Source organism: Saimiri boliviensis, chromosome 1 (genome assembly GCF_048565385.1).
Source record: "Saimiri boliviensis isolate mSaiBol1 chromosome 1, mSaiBol1.pri, whole genome shotgun sequence".
Taxonomy (NCBI): Eukaryota; Metazoa; Chordata; class Mammalia; order Primates; family Cebidae; genus Saimiri; species Saimiri boliviensis.
This window is the reverse complement of record NC_133449.1, coordinates 66,313,981-66,335,947: the sequence shown is the minus strand read 5'-3', so window position 1 is coordinate 66,335,947 and position 21,967 is coordinate 66,313,981. Positions and strand designations below refer to the sequence as shown.

General features: G+C 45.9%; 1 long non-coding RNA gene across 1 annotated transcript in view; it reads left to right on the top strand.

Annotated features, from left to right (window-relative positions):
• Positions 1-21,967, top strand: part of LOC141580784 (uncharacterized) — a 238,736-nt gene that overhangs the window by 44,127 nt on the left and 172,642 nt on the right. The window contains exon 2 of the long non-coding RNA XR_012513111.1: positions 3,256-3,305. This is a non-coding gene — a long non-coding RNA (uncharacterized LOC141580784). The remainder of the gene's footprint in view (positions 1-3,255; positions 3,306-21,967) is intronic.

Below are 21,967 nucleotides of genomic sequence, written 5' to 3'. Positions count from 1 at the left end.
TTGCAGACAGCAAATCCTGTGATTTCTCAGCCTCCATAATTATGTGAGCAATTCAATTCTTTTCTTGTCTTCTTTTTTTTTTTTTTAACACAAGGTCTCACTCTGTTGCCCAGGCTGCACTGGCCCAGTCTCAGCTCACTGCAGCCTCAGACTCCTGGACTCAAGCAGTCCTCCCACCTCAGTCTCCTGAGTAGCTGAGACTACAGGCACATGTCGCTACATTCAGCAAATTAATTTTTTGTTGTTGTTGTTGAAACAAAGTCTCATTATATTGGATAGGCTGGTCTTGAACTCTTGGGCTCAAGGGATCTTCCTGCCTTGACCTCCCAAAGTGCTGGAGTTACAGGCATTAGCCACCACATCCAGGGTGAGCCAATTCTTTAAAATAAATCTCTCTCTCTCTCTCTCTCTCTCTCTCTCTGTATATATATATATATATATATATATATATATATATACACACACACACACACACACACACGTATGTATATGTATAGATACATATTATATATATGTGTATATACATACACACTATGGTGTATGGTATTATGATGTATTAGGGTTCTCCAGAGAAACAGAACTTATATATATAACACACATACATATATATATATGTATATATATACACACATAAACATATACATATACATGTATATGTATATATGTGTGTATATATATATATACATATAAATTAGTTCTGTTTCTTTGGAAAACTCTAATACAACACAGTACCTAGCCATTAGCTGAATGCCCAATAAATGCTATAATTATCCTAATTATAGTCTTTTCAAAGACCCAACTCTTAGATTTCTCAGATCTATATTCTTTTTATTATTTTTATTCTTTTTATTCTTTTTATTATTATCTAATTTATTATCTTCAAATCTTTCTTCTAACTTTTCATAGTTTTACTGACTTTGCCCTTTTACTTGCTTTTTTGAGTTGAGAACTTAATTCATTTAATTTATTTCTTCTGTTTAATGAGAAAAACATAAAACTACATATATATATTTTGCTCTTTAGAGTTTTTATGCTCTCTTTGCTATGGCTCCCCATTGTTTTCTAAATAATGATTCATTAGTTGCAGTCTTGATTTCCTCTTTGACTCTAGGTCTATTAAAACTATTTTACATCCTTCTAGAGTGGCTTCAGTTTATTTCTTTGTTTTTCCTTTTGTTTTTAGGTATGTAGTTTAGCTGCATTGTGGTTTGAGTTTGTGCATTGTACTATTCGGCTTTTTAGATTTTAATGAGATTCTCCTTGTGGCCTAAGATATGATCAAATTTTGTAATTGTTTCTTGGTCATTTGAAATGAATATGCATTCCATTTCTAGAAACACATTTTGATATGAATCTATGAAGCCAAAGTTTAATAATAATTTTCAATCATTCTATATTCTTATTTAATGCCTGTCTACTTGATCTCTCAGAAATGATAAGGTATGTTTGGTGTTCTTTTATGGCTGTGGTTTTATTCAATTTCTCTTTAATAGTTAACCTTTTTGGACTTGTACATTTGATGCTTTATTCAGGGTACACAGATTCATGAATCTTATATTCTCATCTAGTTTACATCACTTACCAATATTCCTTGCAATGCTTTTTTTTGTTGTGAATTGTACTATCTGATATTAATATCGCTTTCTTTTTGTTTGTACTTGGGTAGTGGATACCCAGTAGATTGTTCACCCTTTCCCAGAAGGTGGTCTACTTTATAGGAAGCCATGGAAGACCCTCTCAAGCCACACTTGTTTGCTCCAGAGATGGGCATATGACCATGCTGGGCCAATCAGATACTCCCTGAGTGGTGAGAATCGGGACCAACAAGTTACACTTAGTTTTGCTGTTCTCTAGATTTGAGGGGATACACACTTGGGGCTGCCTGTGCTATAGCCATCTTCCTCCAGGGGAAGACAGAAAACAGAGGACATATATTGCTGCAAATGTGGGAAATGAAGGTGATGCACAAGAGACCCAGGGGTGAGAGATGGGAAAGAGCCCTAACAGCAGGGAGTTCCCTGTGTCATTCTAGTTCTGAGCCTCTAGAGTCAGGGAATTTCATCATTCATCTCATGATAATGCTCTCTGTTCTTCATTCTTTCTTATACTCCTCCTTGCCATTTTCCTGTTTCCTCAAGTTTGCCTTGCAAGTTTTTTTTATACAGTCATGCATCACTTAACGACAGGGATTCATTCTGAGAAATGCATCTCTAGGCAATTTTGTGATTGTGTGAACATCATGGAGGGTCCTTACACAAATCTAGATGGTATAGCCTACTACACACCTAGGCTATATGGTATGACCTATTGCTCCTAGGGTACAAATCTGTACAGCATGATATGTGGCTGAATACTATAGGCCATTGTAGCACAGTGGAAAGTATTTGTGCATCTAAACATAGAAAAGATACAGTGAAAATATAGTATTAAAATGTTAGGGGACCACCATTGCGTATGTGGTCCTTCATTGGCCAAAATGTGGTGATGTGGTATATGACTGTATTTAGAAATTAGGAAATTATAGTTTCTATTTTTAGTCTACTACTTCTTTTCTTAAACAAATACACGCACACTCCATATATATATATATGTATGTATGTATATGTACTCTCTCTCTGTTTCTCTGTCTCTCTGTAATATATATATAGTATACTACTATATACATGTTATATATATATATATATATATATATATATATATATATACAGAGAGAGAGAGAGAGAGAGAGAGAGAGAGTATATTGTTTCTTCAGCCTCAAAAAGAACATGGTATGTATTTATTTCCCCTGTGTAGGATGATTTCTTGCTAATTGCCTCCCCACTTCTAGTTCCCATTTTTTCTTGAGATAATGATATTTTAGATGAAGATTATTATCATGAATTTGTTTCTTACATTTATGTATCTTATTTTTCAGTGATTATTTTAGACATTTCTATTACTTTTCAAATCATGTTAATATCAATTTTTAATAAGTTAACTAATTATATATCTAATTTCTACTTATTATTATCTAACTTCTACTTATGTATCCAGTTTCTACTAATTTTTCCATTTTTTTATTGCTCAGCTGGCACTGCTTTGAACAAATATTTCTGGTTGGTTGAGGGAGTGATAAACATTCTAAATGTTTACATGCTTCAAAATGTGTTAATTGCCATCACAAATGAATTATAACCTTCATGTTTCAATTGCAATCTGTTCCCCTTGGAACTTTGTAGATATTACTATATTGGTCATATTTCTTTTTGTATTTAGGATTGTAGAGGAGAAGTCTGATTCCAGTTCAGTCCTCTTCACCCTGAAAGGTAAGCCACCACCATCCTTCCACCGTACAAATACATAAAGGATTTTAAATTTTATCCCTGACATCCTAATATTTCACCAGGAGATATTTAAGCTTGGCTCATCTTCCATTAATAATGCTTGGTTTTTTCAGAGGATCTTTTATTTCTGAGGTTAAAGATATTGTCCATCTCTCATGTTTCCTTGTTGGTCCATCTGCTCCTCTTTCTCCTTCTGGAATGGCAATGAAGTTGTTTTAAAATATGGGTTTTATTATTATTCAGGTGTGGTGAGGCCAACAGATCAGGAGACAGCCACCATTGAAAACATGGTTTATTACTCACAGTTCCAAGAGGAGAAGGCATAACACACCATAGGTGCAAGTGGGAGGGACTCTGGGAAGCACAGGGATCAGTTAGGAGGCAGAGGGAGTGGGGAAAATGTGGGCAAGAACCTTTACTGTAGTTTCCATGGGAAGGAATGGGGGAAGCAGGGTAGGCATGCTTAGGATAGCTAGCTTGAATAATTTCAGCAGCTCTGGGACGTAGAGGCTGTTCCTAGATGCCTGATACCTGGCTCTGGGGTGATTAGAGTGGCTGGATAGTGACCCAGAGGGAGAGAGACCTGTGAGAGCCCCATAAAGGAGATGGTTAGGGGTCTGGACTCTGGATTGGTTAGTTTGCATTTGAAAGGCATGCTTGCAAAGAAATTCTTTAGTATCTCTAGAAATTGACTAGCCCTGGGAGAGTGTTCTCTCCATGGTCAGCAAGGCTCCAGCTTTTGAAGTGCCAAAAATATAGAAAATCAAAAAGCATGATAAATATAGAAGTAGTTATCAGAAGTCCCCCCCGAATAACTCCAATGTATCTGTAGTTATATATGCTTGTTTCTAATAATATGTTAAAGAAAATATTATTATTATAACGTATTGTTTAGCTCTCCATTTGCTTTCCATACTACCAAAGGTTTCTATATAGCCATACACCACATAACAATATTTCCTTCAACAACTGACTGCATATATGACAGTAGTACCATAAGATTATAATGGAGCTGAAGAATTCCTATCACCTAGTGACAGTGTAGCCATCGTAACATCATAGTGCAACACACTGCTAGCAAACCTACTGCGCTGCCAGTCATATGAAATTATAGCATGTCCAATTATGTTCAGCATGTAATACTTGAAAATGATAGTAAATGACTGTCATTAATATATAGATTTGCTATACCATACTTTATATAATTATTTTAGAGTGTACTCTTTCTCCTTACATGAAAAGGTTAACTGTCAAACAGTCTCAAGCAGGTCTTTCAGGAGATACCCGGGATGGGATTGTTAGCATAGGAGATGACAGCTCCATGCATGTTACTGCCCCTGCAGACCTTCCAGTGTGAAGGTGCGGAGGTGGAAGACAGAGATAGTGATGAGCCTGACCCGGTGGAGGCCTAGGCTAATGTGTGTCTTTATATCTTAGTTTTTAACAAAAAGCTGTAAAGTAAAGAAAAAGTTTTAAAAATAGGGAAAAGCTTATAGAATAAGGAAATAAATAATTTTTATAGAGCTGTATAATGTGTTTGTGTTTTAAGCTGAGTGTGTAAAGTCAAAACGTTTAAAAATTAAAAAGCTTATAAAGTAAAAATAATTACAGTAATTTAAGGTTAATTTGTTACTGAGGAAAGAAAAATTATTGATGTAAGTTAAGTGTAGCCTAATTATTTATAAAGTCTACAGTAGCATACAGTAATGTCCTGGGCCTTCACATTTACCCACCGCTCACTCACTGACTCACCCAGAGAAACTTCCAGTTCTACAGGCTCCATTCATGGTAAGTGTCCTCTACAGGTATATAATTTTTTACCTTTTATACTACATTTTTACTGTACCTGTTCTATGTTTAGATACACAAATACATAACCATTGGGTTCCAATTGCATACAATATTCGGTACAGTAACACGCTGTCCAGATTTGTAGCCTAGGAGCAATAGGCCATACCATACAGCCTAGCGTCTAGTAGGCTGTAACATCTAGATTTGTGTACATGCACACTAAGTACAATGTTTGCACAGTGACAAAATTGCCTAATAATTCATTTCTCAGAATGTTATCACCATCGTTAAATGATGTATAACTGTATTTCATTAGTTTTATTTACTTCCAAACAACCTCTTTAAAAAAATTTCAACTTTTATTTTAGATATAGGGATACTTATGCAGATTTGTTACCTGGGAATATTGTGTGAAGAGGTTTGGAGTATGGATTCCATCACCATGATAGCAGGCATAGCACTTGATAGGTAGTTTTTAACCCACACCACTCCCTCTACCATCTAGTAGTCCACAGTCTATTGTTCCCATATTTATGTCTATGCATTCTCAGTGCTTAGCTCCTATATGATACTTCTGGTTTTCTGTTCCTGTGTTAATTTGCTTAGGATTGTGGCCTCCAGCCCCATCCATGTTGCTTCCAAGGACATGATTTCATTCTTGTTTGTGGCTGCATAGTATTCCATAGTTGTATGTATCACATTTCTTTATCAATCTGCCACTTATGGGCACTTGTGTGGTTTCCATGTCTTTGCTATTGTGAGTAGTGCAGCAATGAACATACAAGTACATACATCTTTTTGGTAGAATGATTTATTTTCTTTTGGGTACGTCCCCAGTAATGGGATTGTTGGGACAAATGATAGCTTGGTTTTAAGCTCTTCAAAAACTTTTTATTTCATTTTTCCTTTCTATTTTTATTTCTTTTTGTTTTATTATTTTTGGCTTTTATCTTTATCATTTCCTTTTTTACTATTTCCTTTTGTTTTTTTCCCATTATTCTATTTTCAACTTTTTGAGTTGAATCCCCAATCCATTTATTTTAAACCTTTCTCAATTTCTAGTAAATATATTTAGGTTTAGTCACATCTATCTGGGTATAGCTTGACAAATTTTGATGTGCCATGCCCTTCTGCTCTTCTCTGTCATCATTGTTCAGTTCTAAAACGTTCATAATTTTTATTGTGATTTCTTCTTTAACCCATACATTGTTTGGCAGTGGGATTGTTTTGCTTGTTTGCTTCCAAATATATTGGACTTTTTTTTTTTTTTTGAAGAGGGCCTCCATTAATGGTTTGAGTTGTATTGTGCGGTGGTCAGAACATATGGTCTCTATCTGTATCATATTGATAAGACTTCTTTTGACAGACAGTGCAAGTCAAATATAAATGACCATATATACTTAAAAGGAGTGTGTGCTTTCTGTTGAGTGCAAAGTACTATATGACTCTTATTACATCAAATCTCCTGTAATTTTATTGTTTAAATCTTTTTATAATGTGAGAAATGTTTGACTGCATGATCTGTTCGTCTCTGAGAGAGTGGCCTATTCTGATTGTGGATTTGTCCATTTCTTTTTTGATGCTATCAATTGCATAGTTTAAGTGTGTCATTAATTGAATATAAGGCATTATGGTTATGCCATTAAATTGTTAAGAATTTATTTAATTTATTCCTATTTTTTTATTTTTTTGAGATGGAGACTTGCTCTGTCGCCAGGCTGGAGTGCAGTGGCGCAATCTCAGCTCACTGCAACCTCCGCTTCCTGAGTTCAAGTGATTCTTCCACCTCAACCTCCTGAGTAGCTGGGACCACAGGCACGTGCCACCATGCCCGGCTAATTTTTGTATTTTTAGTAGAGACGGGGTATCACTATGTTGGTCAGGATGGTCTCGATCTCTTGACCTCGTGATTTGCCCACCTCGGCCTCCCAAAGTGCTGGGATTACAGGTGTGAGCCACCGTGCTTGGCCTCTTATTTATTTATTTATTTATGTATGTATGTTAGAGAGAGGGTCTCACTCTGCAGCCTGGGCTATAGTGCAGGGTGCCATCATAGCTCACGGTAACATTGAACTTCTGGGCCTCAGCCTCTTGAGTAGCTGGGACTACAGGCAAGTGCCACAGTGCCTGGCTAACTTTCATTTTATTTAATTTTTTTTTTGTAGATGGAGTCTTGCTATTTTGCCCAAGATCATCTTGAACTCCTGATCTTAAGCAATCCTTCCATTTCAGCCTTCCAAAGCACTAGGATTATAGGCATGAGCCACCCTGCCTGGCTGATTTTATTTTTTTATTTTTAAAGATGGAGATCCAGGTTGGAGTGCAACGACTGTTTACAGACACAATTATAGCTCACTGTAACCTTAAACTCCTGGGCTCAAGGGATCCTCTTGTCTCAGCCTCTTAAGTAACTGGGACTACAAATGTGTATCACTGTGCCTGGCTGTTATGCCACTTTAATGGATAACTTTATTTCCAACCTTCCTGTGTCAATTTTAGATTTTTTTTCATAGACAGCATATAAGTGAATTAAGGAAGGTAAAGGTCATTATGAAATATTTGTTTGAATAAAGATTTGACCCATTTATATCTGTTATTATGAGTATAAATATACTTTTACTTACTTTGGCAATACCATTTTTGTTCCTATTCACCATGGGTTTTCTTTGCTAATTCATTTCCCCTTCATTCTTGCCTTCTGTTGAATTGACTTTATTATTTTTTTCCTGTACATGTTTGTAAATTACACAGCTCTCTCTCTCTCTCTTTTTTTTTTTTTTTTTTTTTTTTTTGCGGATAATCTCCTTTGACAGTTCAATTTTTTGGAGGTATTCTCCTAAATGGCATTCTCTATAGGGTAGTTTTGCAGTTTCCTTAGCACCAGATCCCCAGGGCCTGGAGTTGGAGATGCCCTAAAAGTGGCATCTTCTTGGTTCATCTTGTGCCTTTCTGATTCATAACTTTGTTTTGTGGTCATCTCCCTGTGGATGGAGTAGTTCTGAACTTCATATTGACATGGGGAGCAATTTCTTTCTTGGGCACCATCTCTGTTTCTGGCCATGGACAAGCAATATGTTTCCAGACACATGGGTAGGTGGGTGAGCAGAGTCTGCCGCCTCCCTGGTGGGCGGGTTGTGTGTTCATGGCTTCACATAGTAGCCCATTCTTGACATAGCAGCCCTAATCCCAGTGACACTTCTCTGTTCCCAATTCTTAGCTGCACTGCAGCTCCTGCTTTAGTTTCCTTTGCCATTATTCACATGTGAAGATCTTCCTTTCTTTATTCTCTTTAACACAGTTACGTACATATATTCTAAATTAATGACATATCTGTCATTCCTATATGCTGGGATGGAGGGGTAAGGTTTGGGTACCTGCTTGCTCTGCCACCTGAGACCCAAAATCCCATCTTATTGATTTGCATACAAATTAGGCTGGAGTTAAATGACTGACACATGTTGGAATACTTTAGGATGAAATTCTTCATCTAGGCAGCTATCTTTCAGGAAGAAGGGGCCCTGTCTTCTTCAAGCAGCCCTAAAAGTGGCATCCTTCTGGGTTCATTTTGTGCCTTTCTGGGTCTCTCTGGGCTCCTGAACAGCACCTGGTGCTCCCCGTGGCCTCTGCTCCTCATGCACACTGGCTTGGATGGAGAGGCCTGACAGCTTCTGAAATATGCACAAGCAACTTGAAGGTCAAAAAATGCAATAGCAGAAACAAAAACGTGATGACAGAGTGGATGGGGTACAACTAAGGAGGAGCTTTCCTAGGGCTGGGTTTTGAATTCTTCTGGACATTGAACAGATAGGTTCAGATGTTCACCCGACGTAGCATTGGGCAGGCTCCAGGCTGCTGGCTGACAGGACTCCTGGCGCCCAGAACCTCCTTCTTGCCCGCAGACTTTGTCACCAGTGTGCTTAGTACTTGGGTGCTGCAGCTGTCCAGGCTTTTAGGGTCCTTGCCAGGCCCCTTGCATGGTTTCCCCAAGCCTCTGTTTTGTTCCTCTACCTCCTGTTTTGAATCAAGCAAATTTATTGACTGCTTGGGGAAGCTTTCAGGAGCCTTACTGCTTGTTTCTCCCTTGGAAGAGCACACTAATACTTAACATTTATTAAACACTTGTATGTGATGCATGTCAGACAGACCCTATGCTAAGGGCCATCTTGTTTCATCCTTTTTCACCTTTAAGTAGATACTATCATGATGTGGCGACTGATATCATCATTTACAAATGAGGAAGCTGAGGCCTACAGAATTTAAGCCCTGTGCTCAAGTTTACACGTCTGGCCCATGGTAGAGTTCGGAATCAAACCCAAGTTTGTCTGATCTCGAGGGCTGGGCTGTTTCTTCCATGCTCTTCTTCTAACAGATGCAAGAGTCAAATGTGATGCTAATGGTAGCTTCCAAGGTAACTTCCAGGTTGCTTCCAAGGTAGCTTTTTCTTTCTCTCTCTCTCTCTTTTTTTTTTTTTTTTTTGAGATAGAGTGTCACTCTGTTACCCAGGCTAGAGTGTAGAGTGTAGCGGCACAATCTCAGTTCACTATAACCTCTACCTCCTGGGTTCAAGTGATTCTCCTACCTCAGCCTCCTGAGTAGCTGGGATTATAGGCATCTGTCACCATGCCCAGCTAATTTTTTTTTTTTGTATTTTTAGTAGAGATGGGGTTTCACCATGTTAGCCAGGCTGATCTTGAACTCCTGACCTCAGGTGATCCATCTGCTCTGGCCTCCCAAAGTGCTGAGGTTACAGATGTAAGCCACTGTACCTGGCCCAAGGTAGCTTTCAAATCACTAATCTTGGCTGGGGGAAAGGGCTAGAGGGGACTTCACAATTCACTGCTTCTCTAGGAAATAGCACAGCACTTCTGAGATCTTCTGGAAGAAGCTTAACGCATTGTGTAGGAAGGATGATCAGACCTTTCATGCAGTTTTTGGGAAGTGGGCTGGTGCTGGGGAACTGGGAGCGAGAGATGGTCAGGTGAAGAATGAGTATAGGATAGCCCTGCCTGGAGGGAAAGGGGAAAGTGGTGGGAACATGTCTGGGGGTCACTGCACCTGGAGGCATACCCCTATCCACACCAATCAGCTGCCATTTAAGAGAAAAGTCTCTACTCCCCCTCTTCTGAGAACCAGATCCCAGCATCTGTCCCAGTTCAAATCCAGCCTCAGACCACCTTACCCAGAAGAGATGGTTTGATAGTCTAACCACTTTCTCTTTAGTTGTGTTAGAAATATCCAGGATGGGGCTACATAGAGAGCTCTGTTTATGCTGGAGCGGGGAGGAGATGATCCCAGAGCAGGATTAATGCCCACACTTTTCCACAGGACCCAGACCCATTTACGGGGATTCCTTCCACAGTCCCACTACCTAATGCCTGATACTGCAATTTGTGTTCCTAGGGCTCATACCCACTGAGGATCCAGGACACTGTACACAGTGACTGCTTGGAGGAGGGAGTCTGCACCTGGGTGTCTGGGCACCAGTGCCATGGGCCTGTGCAGGATGCCCGTCTGCAGCTGAGAAGCCTGAGAGTGATCCAGCCCCTCCTGAGGCCAGGCTCTGACTCCTTTCATGTGAGGGTTGGGTAGCTCTGGGCTCCAGGCTGGATCTGGACTGCGTGAGAGAGGACTCCTTGGCCCAGCTCTCCCTGGCCTCAAATGGATTACACGATCCTCCTGCAGTCTGAAAGCTCTCTATGGTGCACAGCCCCTGTAATCTTTGTCTCCCCTAGGCCCGTTTCTCTCCACCCTGCTTGGCTTCTATGAAACATGATGATATGACTGGTAAAAATTGGCTCCCTGTTCTTTCCCTTTGTTGAATGCTTCTGGATACATCTAGAAGAACTCACCTGCTTCCTCCCCTGGAAAGAGCAGAGAATCAGTCAGGATAGGATAAGTTGTACTGTAGCAACAAACCTAACATCTTGACGCCTTAAAACAATGGAGGTTTATTTCTCACTCACACTTCCTGTCCACTGTGGGCTGGCTGGAGCCTGTTTCATGTTATCCTTATATAGGAACCAGGCTGATAGAGTAGGCTCTTTGGAACATACCTGGTGGCAGAGAGAAAGAGCTCTGGAGGGCTTTACACTGACTATGACAAGCTCCAGCCTGGAAGGGATACATACCACATGGACCAGGAAGTGTGTTCAGAAAGCAGAAGGTGGCAAAAGTCAACCACAAAAGTTGCCATGTAGCTAAGCAAGGGAGCATTTCTAGAAGCGTGAGGAGCTGGGTTTCATATTGGGTGGTCAGAGGTCAACAGACAGCTGGGGAGATGTATTCCCCTTCATTTAACACTATTGGCTCTAGAGATGGACTTTGCTGTTTAAGTTTACATTCCACCACAAACTAGATGTGTGACTTCAGGCAAATTGCTTAGCTGCTGTAAGCCTCAGCTTCCTCATCTATTAAATGGAAGCAATACCATCCAGAGTGCCAAAGCCAGTAAGTGCTACTGGCAAGATTTCCAGCTACGTGGATCTGGGTTCACAGACTGTGTGTCTGCCAAAATCCTGTCTCCACTGGCAAAAAAAAAAATCCTGGCTTAGTAACACCCACATGGCACAAGATGGCAGTGTAATCTCTTCCTTATCCCACTTGCCTATTCTTCCCCTTCCATCCCGAGCCCCGCATTTCTCCCTAATCATACCGGCCTTCTGGAGCTTCCCTTCAACCCCAGCTCCTGCCTGGCTGGAGAGCATGGAGCCTGCTCTCAGCACCTCTTAAGTCATTTGCTGGGAACTGATGGCAGATCACTTCAGACCATTCAGCCTAGGTTCTCACCAGCCCCTGCCTTGGGGGCTCGGATCCTTCAGCCTCCAGTGTCGGCCAGGTTCCCAGACTCTCATTGCACTTGGGAGGGACCCTACCACATGCAAAAGGCCCTGAACCATGGGTGGCATCTTGAGCTCCAGGCTGTGATTGGGAGCGCTCTGGGGAGTCCACTCTGTGGAACGGAGAGAAGGGTTACAGAATCCCTCCAAACAAGGCAAAACAAAGCCATTTATCTTGGGGCATTAGTCACTGAGCTGCTGACACAGGAAAACATGCTGTACTCTTGGCAATCATCATTTACATTAAAACAGGATGATTTGTGGAGTTGGAGGCCCGGGACCCTTCCAGACTTCCCCACCCACCTCAGTCTGTCCCTGCAAGTGCCAGAGGGCCGGGGCTTTGGGTTCTTCCTTGGCAAAGAGAAACAGGTCTTAGCCTGGGCACACAGGTGCTCAGAGTCCCAGCTCTATTTTCTTCCAGGTGCACATCGTTCCAGGCTGTGGGGCTGTAGGAGCTGCCCCAGCCTTCCAGAGCCATGCTCAATGAGGACAGCCTCTCAGGCTAGACTGGGGTCAGTGTCAGCATCACATTTTATGTGTGGTCTTTTTTTCTTGGCTGTTTAGCGTTTGGAAGGAAGGGCTTTCAAGGCTCCAGTGTTCCCATATTCCAGAGGAAGATGGTGACAACAATGAACATTTTATGTATGCAGTTCCTCTTCCTTTCTCTCTCCCTTCTTCCCCCACCTCTCTCCCTTCTCTCAGACACACACAAACACACACACACACACGCACGCACCACTATTACACAAATTGTCCCATATATGGATGAAATTGCACCTTTGAGAGCTAATGCTCTCTCTGTCCAGGCTTAGGTGATATGGGATAGATAGCAGAGTCTTCCATCTCAAGGTGACTTGTCGTTTAGTCTGAAGCAAATCCCAGGTGACCGCGTCATCCACATCACACAGAGAGTGCCTGGGCTATCTGCTGTTCTTCTGCCCTGTGTCCATCCTCAGTGGTCCTGGCCATGGTGCCTGTAGTGCCCCACATTCAGCCTACATGCCCAAGGTTGCAGCATACAATCTTGTCTATGCCAATCAGAGGATTATATTCTCCAGGCCTCAGTGAGGGGTGCAAAGATGTATATTTGACTCAGTCAGAACTAATGAGCTTCAAGGACACATTGCTGAATTTCTGAGAAAGTGGACCTCCAGCGAGAGAGAGAGAGAGAGAGAGAGAGAGAGAGAGAGAGAGAATGATTGTGTACCTGGCACAGATTTCTTCTCTCTTAGTCAATGTGCCAGAAAGTAGTCTGGCATGGCTGCACAGAGGGGAAAGCTGAAGAGCCACCTTACAGAGCTGAGAATAAAGCAAAGACCTTGAGAGGAACTGAGTCCCTGGTGACCTCCTTTAGGCAGCTGGGTTGAGCTTTTCTGGATCAACCTACCAAATTTTGTTTGAGAGTTAACATATTCCCTCTGTTTAAGTTGGTCTGGGGCGAACTTTGAGTCATGTCTGGCCACCAGTGCTTTAATCAGTACAGTAAGTAAGTGTGATCAGAAAGTATGGGAGACCTTGAAGTTCAGCCTCAGCTTTGCACAGGCTTCCCACAACTGAGAACACCATTGTTGCCTAGTGGAGCTCCATTCCTCTTCCAGAACATTTAATAAGGAAGACTCTGCTCTCTATCCTGTATCGCCCAAGCCTGGAAAGACCATCAGCTCTCAAACGTGTAGTTTCATCCTTGTATAGGACAATCGTGTGTGTGTGTGTGTGTGTGTGTGTGTGTGTGTGTGTGTGAGAGAGAGAGAGAGAGAGAGAGAGAGAGAGAGGAAAGAGAGAAAGGTGGGGGGAGAGGGGGAGAGATCAGAAGATACTGTATGTATTTTCCAAGAAGATGCCAAGCATCTCCTAGAAGTACCTAGGAGCATTCAACAAAGGAAAAAGATGGAGCTCATTTTTGTCAGTCATACCATCATGTTTTAGAGAAGCCAAGCAGGGTAGGGAGAAATCACTACCCATTCATACACTGCCTCCCTGTTTGGAAGTGTTCCATATCTCTGGGACCTAGACTGTACCATGGCCATATTCTGGGCTACATTTATTGGTTCACATCCATTCTTGAACCAAAGACAGACCTGTCTTGCCTCTAGTTCCTCTGGCTCAGGGCACACAGTAGGTGGCATTCGTGCAATAAATAACTGTTCTTCTGAACAGCTGCACTGGTGAAGAGGGGGATCGAGGAGTGGGAGGGAAGACAGAAGACCTTGGAGGAAGAACTTTAGAGCTCAGAAAAGAATATGTGCAAGGCTGAACGAAGCAGTGCAAAAATGGAGATTTGGGACAAGAAAAGAAATTGCTTTTAAAAATGAGAGGAGGAGGCTTAGGCAGGAGGGTCACTTGAGCTCAGATGGTCGAGGCAACAGTGAACTATGGTTATGCCACTGCACTCCAGCTTGGATGACAGAGAAAGCCCCATCTTTGAAATAAATAAATAAGTAAAACAAACATGAAAAACTTTAAATAAGGAGAAAAAGCTCTGTAAGCTGAAACTGAGAGTGGTTCATATTTCAGGTGGGAGGTGTGGTGGGCGGCATGGAAGTCGAAGGACAGAATAACAGGGAATAACTTCAACTTGGGGTGGGTGGTGACAGGCAGGTCTCCCTTCCAGTCAAGGAGTCTATGCTTCCTTGGCAGAACAGACAAACCCACAGGCACTCCCTTAGCCCTGCCCACAGCTGGTGCTGACCTGGGTCATCCAAAATGCTGGTGATGAAGAGTGAGCACTCCTCGTTGAAGTTGGAAGGCATTGTTACACTTTAAGTGACAGAGGGCTGCTTGATGTCCCAGATATGACTCCAAACCCCTGATAATGAACATTGGGCTAGGTGTGGGGAATTAGGGTGTCCTTCCACCTCAGATCTAACCCCACCAAGCTCTTCTTTAGGGCTAATGTCATTTTGAGGATGCTTGAAAATAGCCCAGGAGGCACTGTCTCTTCTCTTTGGGGTATGAATAACCTGGTCTTCCATGCTGACTGCCACCAAGGAGGGGTAGACAGCAATCAAGGTGGGGTTCTGGGGGGCCAGGGCAGGGGTTGGAGTAGCAACCTGGAACAGAAAGCTGAGGCTTCCATCCCAGCAGAGAGCAGAAATGGAAGCGGGGAACCAGGGGCAGGGGCAGAGGACAGTGGGGTGGGGAGGGCCACCTCCAGAGGTTCTTGGGGATACTTCAGCTCTGCCACACCAGCCTGCTAGACCAAGACCTGCAGACTCTGGGTGCAGCAGGGAAATGGTTTCCCATAGTCATCTAGGCCAGTCTTCTGGCTCAGAGCACGGGTGAGCTGAATCCAAGGCTCACAGGCTAATACTGCTGTCCATGACCAGGTCAGGGGCAGCGTTGGGGTGGTAGGGTGCAGTCTGTGTGGCAAGGGAGTGCAAAGGGAGTCAAGCCCTATCCTGGCCTCACCCAGCAGCAGCTCCCTGAAACTTTCAGCCTGGAAGCTTGTTGGCACCCATCTGTGGGGCAAATTCAGCCAGGCCAGCCTTTTACCCACCTAGGGCTGGGCCTTAGAATGAGTCTCAGGGCTCATAATGAGCATCTCAGGTGCACGGGTTGAATCTTTGGGCACCTACAGAGCTGCCAGGCTGCAGCTCTCTGCCTAATTCCCACGACAGGTCCTCCTCACCTCTGTTCTCAGCCAGCCGCAGTCCACTGTCCACACAGTTATTTGCTTTGTGACTCTCCTCTTGTGCCTGGGCCATTCCTACCTATGCTCCTTTCTTAGCCCCCACCCCAGCCCTTCCCACCAGCAGGGGGCAGAGCTGGGGGCCTGGTCACCAGTGGGCCCTCTGAGCACTGCCCAGGCTTCCCAATGGCTTTCCCCTTCTCTCAGATTGGCCCTCATGATGTTGGCATGGGGCTCCCAACAGCTTTTGACTTGGATTGCAGAGGAATGCAGCTAAGTGAGGCAGCCTAGGGATGCCCCCATCTCTCCAGCCCCCTCTTGCCCCTGCATTTCCCCCTCTTCCCTTATGCCTACCCACCTCCAGGTACAAATCTTTAGACATCTTATTTCTCTTCTCTTGGGTATGTATGTAGGAGTGGGATGGCTGAGTCATATAGTAGGTATATGTTTAACTTTTCAACGAACTCACAAATAGTTTTCCAAAGTAGCTGTCCCATTTTACATTCCTTCCAGCAATCTATGAGAGTACTAGTTGTTTTACCTATTTGCAATACTTGATATTGTCAGTCTTTAGATGAGGGCTGAGGTCATCTGGGTTATAACAGCAACATTAAAGGCACAGAGTTAGAGGTGACAGTACAGTCAGAGCACGTAAATCAACAAGAATGAGATTGAGGTGGGGAAAGGACAGTGTTGCTGGGATCTCACCTCCATCAATTACCAGCCGTGTGACCTTGGACAAGTAACTGAACCTCGCCATTCCTTCATGTTCTCACCAAATGGGATGTAACATTTACCGCTGTTGAGATTAAATGAGGCAATGGATGTAAACATAGCTACACAGTGCCTGGCATCGGGGCTTCCATTACTCTTTGCATGAATTAGGTAAAGGGGTTCCTTCTGTTGGGTTGATACAGCCCTGGACTAGGGTGCTGCACAGTTATTCGCAGTGATTCTGTTTGGCCCACAAGTTGTCAACTGAAGCACCCTGAACAGACCGAGCTGAAAGTAAGAAGCGAGCGTATTCATCAGTGCACCTGCTCTGCCCTCCACACAGCCCTCCCCTTCTCTCTGGTAATTTCCCACATCCTCCACCACCTGCTGCCTTGGGTCTGTGAGAACCTGGGTACCAAGCTGTGAGAACCTGGGTACCTTGGGTCTGTGAGAACCTGGGTACTCAAATCTGCAAGCAGAAACTTCTTTGGAGTTTGCGCTCTATACTGAATCATAAGAAATCCTGCTTAAACAGTCTGGTTCTCAGAAATAATTTAAGTGTCACAGAGGCTGGGTGTGGTGGCTCCTGCCTGTAATCCCAATACTTTGGGAGGCTGAGGTGGGAGGATTGCTTGAGCCCAGGAGTTGGAGACCAGCCTGGACAACATAGGGAGATCCCATCTCTACAAAAAATTTAAAAATTAGTCTGGTGTGGTGGCACACACTTGTGGTTTCAGCTACAAAGGAGGCTGAGGCAGGAGGATTGCTTAAGTCCAAAATTCGAGGGTGCAGTGAGCTGTGATTGCACCACTCCACTCCAGCCTAGGTGACACAGCAAGGGACCCAACCCTGTCTCAAAAAAAAAAAAAAAAAAATTGTCACAGAGATGGGCTCAAGACAGCAGCATTTATGGTGACTGGGTTTGTTCTTTGAGGGAAGCCAGAGAGGGGCACAGAACCTTTGGGGGCCCCAGGAGATATTTCAGAGTTCATGGTTTATAGCATGAAGGTGCTGAGGGCTGGAGATGCGTTCTCGGGACCCTAAGGTGAAGCCTTTGGTCAGGAAAACATCTCTTCCCAAGGCCAAAGTCCTTGGGCCATCTGTGGCACACAAATGCAGAAGGCCAGGGTACATTGTCTCAGCTCAGAACGTACAACTTGCTATATCAACAGCTCAACGGAATTAGGCCCTTTGATCTATGTGTTTACATTCACAAAGGGAACCTTTCTTTACCTGAGGGACTCTTGGCTGGGTTCCTTTCATGATGAGAACAGGACAGGAAACTCTGTTTATGGAGAGGCAATACCCCGAGCTGGGGTGGAGCCAGCCCTTAGAGTTTGGGGCTGGGCAGCCCTGATAACCTCATGGTGGGGATTTTGCATCTGCACTTTCCGTCACTGCTCTCTCAGCCTGGGCACTCAGCAGGACTCCCTGGTGTGGGCAACACCGGTTGAGTGTTGAGTGACAGATGAATCATTCATTCCTGAGGCACTCAGATGAGTCACTGGAGAAGCAGTGTCACCTTTCCAAAACCTCAGGAATTCAGCAGCCACATAGAGAGAGGGGTGCATGCAGTGTGATTTTTGTCCCTCCCTGCCACCCTTTTCACCTGGCGGATGGTACAGGTTGGGGAGGAAGGACAGGTCACTGCAAACAGCTTTTAGCTGGGTGAAGATGAAAGAGAACTTTCTTGCTTATGGCCACCCAAAAGAGATCCAAATGCACTGTTCTTTCTCTCCCCAGCAGAAGGGAGTGAGGCTAGACTTTGGGGAGAGCTGATCTCAGAGGAAGCGTGGTGGAGCAGCTCCCCTCAGTCTTCCAGGGCTGAACCTTGTCAGGGCTGAGAACATGGGTCCGCTGCAGCTGGGGCCCCGCTGGAGAAGGTGACAGCAGGTGGGAGAGGGCCGGGCTACCCAGGGCTGTGTCAGAGCTGGAAGGCTGCCTGGAAGAGGAAGCCGTGGCTAAGGGCTGGGCAGTGGTCACTGGCTGGGGCCCCACCCAGACCCCACCCACCTCTTTCTTCTGCCTCTCCTGGGGTAGTGCCCTGGCTGCTCCGCCAGAGTAGTGCTGGTTCTGAAGGTGAAAGTCACCTTCTGCCGCTCTCCCGACTGCGCTTGCCTCTGGGGTGGGGAAGCGGGGGACATAAATCCTTCCTCATCCCTGTCCCGAGGGCGCTTGCCTTCACAGCCGCGGGGAGGAGGCTCCTCGGCTGTAAATCAGGGCCTCCCCCAGCGCCTGCCGGCCCTTCATCATGGTGCTTTACGGCGCTGACACCGGCCAGGATTTAGTGGGCCCAGCCAGGCTGAGGCTGCCTCCTCCCCTTGAAATTAAGGCCACCCATAAATCCCGGAGATGTCCATTTGCATATCCATCTGCATACATTTGCCCCTTAAATTGCCTACCTTGAAACACCGCCTGGAAGTTGGAGCCGCTGGGACTGAGAGTCTCCGTTGTCTCAGCTCCTGTTGGAGAGGGGAAACTGAGGCTCAAGACGGACAGGGACCTGTCGGTGGCACAGTGGAAGGCAGAGGCAGAGTAGGGTTGGGCCCAGGAAGGATTTTGATAGAAGCTGGGTTGATTTAAATAGAAGTAGAGCAGAGAGTCAGAAGTTGAAAGCCGGTGAGCAGATTCCAGATTCTGTCCCTGGATGGGCTTCGAGGAGAGAGGACAATGGAAGCACCCTGGAGGAGGGACAGGGGACGGGGGGCGGGGGGGATGTCCGCCACCAGGAGGCCTAAGGACACCTATCTGGAAGGTTCCACAGACGGGGAACAGCAGAGGGGAGCCTGCAAAGGCAGTCCTTGAGGACAGGACTGCTAGTGTGGGCTCATCCGGGCCTCTGTAGGGAAGAGTGGGAAAAGGGAGGAAGAGGTCAACAGCAGGAGCATGTAAACCAGGGTCCCCTTGGCTCCTTCTGCTTCCTGCTGTTGTCAGTCATGACCAGGCACAGGTGATCTGTTGGAAAGGCCCAGACCTGATGGAAGCTTGGCAGGGTTCTCCTCTGCCTTTCACCTCACCGTTCTTCCTCTGCTGCACCTGACAGTCACAACCTACCTTAGAGCAGCCCTCATTGCTTCAGGGAGGGCCTCCTGGACCTTTTGTGACAGACCCTCTCCAAGGGGAGCACCCATGGAGCCCCTCTCTCATGTTCCCCTTCCACCCGGGGCAGGGCCCTAGAGCCAAAGCGCAGGTCTTTCTGGGCCCTAAGTGGGAGGAAGAGCCATGGCAGACGTGGGAAGCTTTTGTTCCATCTTCCAAGCAGAAGTCCTGTGGGTGAGACCCCATGCTCCCACCTGGGTCCAGGGCTGGCTGGTGACCAGGATAAAAAGCTACTCTGCTCCAGGAGGTCACCCTGGCTCTGCACAAATGCCCCCTTCACCCATGGGGTGTGTGCGTCATGGTTTCCCGATGGACTCAAACATGCCCTCTCATCAGCAGTGCGGGGAGAGATAGGCTTTGGGGGAGCCTGATGCTCTTTCTGGGACCCTGAGTTCTGGCAGGATTGCAGGGTGGGCTCTTCTCTGAACCAGGCCAGCCCATGGTGGCAGCCAGGCCTGGGGCCTCACTTCTTCCATCTCCAGGATGGGACCCAGAGGATCAGCAGTACATGGATAGAGCTCCAGTCTAGCCCCAGGGGCAGAGGACCCCTCTCAAAGTCTCTTTTCCCTGCCCTGTCCGCCTCCCCATTCCACCCCATCCCATCCCACAGCCTGAGGCTGGTGAGCAAATCCTAGCCAGAGCAGAAAGGGGTAGGAATCCCGGCAGGCTGAGCCCTGGCAACAGTCTCTGCTCTGGACCTCCTCTGGCCCCTCCAGGGCTCTGTCCTTGCAGCCCAGATGAGGCTGAGTGTCCCCAGGGTAGGGCTGCATATTCTGACCACCCAGCTCAGGGAGTGGCTGCTGGTGGGGACAGGCCAGGAGAGAGGATGGGAGCCAGCATGGTAAGAAGGTTAAGAGGCAGCTAGGCGGCTGTCTCAGAGCGTGGGCATCATGGAATGACGGGACAAGAGTGGGAGCCCATCCTGCAGCAAGCCCTGGCTGAGTGCACAGCGAGAGGGGCTGGACCTGTCCCCAGCTGACCCCAGCCCTCTTCTCCTTTCCCCTGGGCAGCCTCAGTTGCTGCTTTCCCCTTCTTCCCTCTATCCTTAGATCCTGCCCCTCCCCTCCACAGAGGCCCCAAGATGGTTATGTTTTCTCTGGGAAAATGGTCTCCCCTGGTATTGGGAGAGGAAGGCCCTTCCCTCTACCCCCCTACCTTCAGGGCAAAGCAGCCAGATGAAGTGGAGAGAAAGGATGCCAAGACACTGAGAGCCTCTCAGGGAGGGAAGAGGGTAGCAACGATGATGCCATATTCTCTGTGCACCCCCTGAGTAACTACCAAAGGGCGGGATACGGCCCCCTGTTAGCTTTGGGATAGTGGGGATCACAGAGGCAGGGGAATGGCCCAGAAGACCTCCCCAGAGCCTCCCTGACTAACATTTGCTGGGATTCTTAGAAAGCAGGCACAGACTTTGTGGCGGCGCAGCAGCGGGCTGGGCAGAAGGGCCCCCCATCTGGAAGCCTTTAAGGTCTCCCTCCCCCTCTTCTCCAAATAGCTTGTTCCCAGAAAACAGGAGGAGAAGTTACCCAACAACATGCTGGAGCTTCCTGTGGGGCTGGCGGCCCCCTCCCTGGCCTCTGTTGTAGCGCACCAGACCCGCACCAGCTGCCCATGCGCTAGCTCAGGGCTCTGCCGGTTACACATTGCAGAGCTCGCTTCCCTTTCCTCCTCCAGGATCTGGGATCACAGCTCACCTCCCCCAGGAAGCCCCCCGGAATTCCCTTTCTTCTCTCTGGTACCTGCTGCAGGATCCTTTGAAAACACGCACCTTGCTTTTGTGGACTTCTTCAACCCTGTTCTACAATCGGTAGCCAAGTCTGTTGGTCATAATGAGCCCTCCTTCCTATCTTACATCATGGGAAGCTGAGGCCTAGGGCAGCCAATGACTTGCCCAAAAGCAAACAGAGCCAGACATAGACTCTGGCTCTCCTCCCCAGTCCCGGGGTCGGTCACACCATGTCCATTTGGCTGTGCCTGTCTCCCCAGGCTGACAGAAAGGCCTAAAGAGAGCACCCAGGTTCTGGTTGCTGACATGACATTGGGTTCAGCAGAGCTGACGTGCTATCCAGGCACGGAAGCTGGCAGAGACTGAGGGCAGAGACCTTGGTGAGAGGGGCAGGATGCCCACCAAACAGGACTGAGGACCACCAGTGCTGCCCCTCCTAGGAGGGCCCCGCTGCCTGGCCTGTACGCTGATCATCTGATTGGGCTCCTGCCCTGCCCCCATGGCATCTGAGGGCACTTTGAACAGTTTGGCAAGAAAAATATCCAGCCCCATGGGTCGCAGTAAAAGGGGTTTTTAAACTCTCAGGTAACCAGAGAGCTCCGTTTTAGATGGCAGCCTTGTCCCTGCAAGAGCTTACGGTCAGTGCAGTCACTGCAATATAAATCTCAGTTCCCTTAGCTTTAAAATGGCGGTAAGAGCACATAGGCTTCATGGGGAAGATGGAAATGGGCTTTGAAGGATGAGAAGAAGAGCAAGGAGCACTTTCTAGAGCAAAGCAGAAGCCAAGATTCAGAGGGGAGAGTAGACAGCAGCTGTTTTCAGGTACGAAGCAGGCCAGCTCCGTCACTCT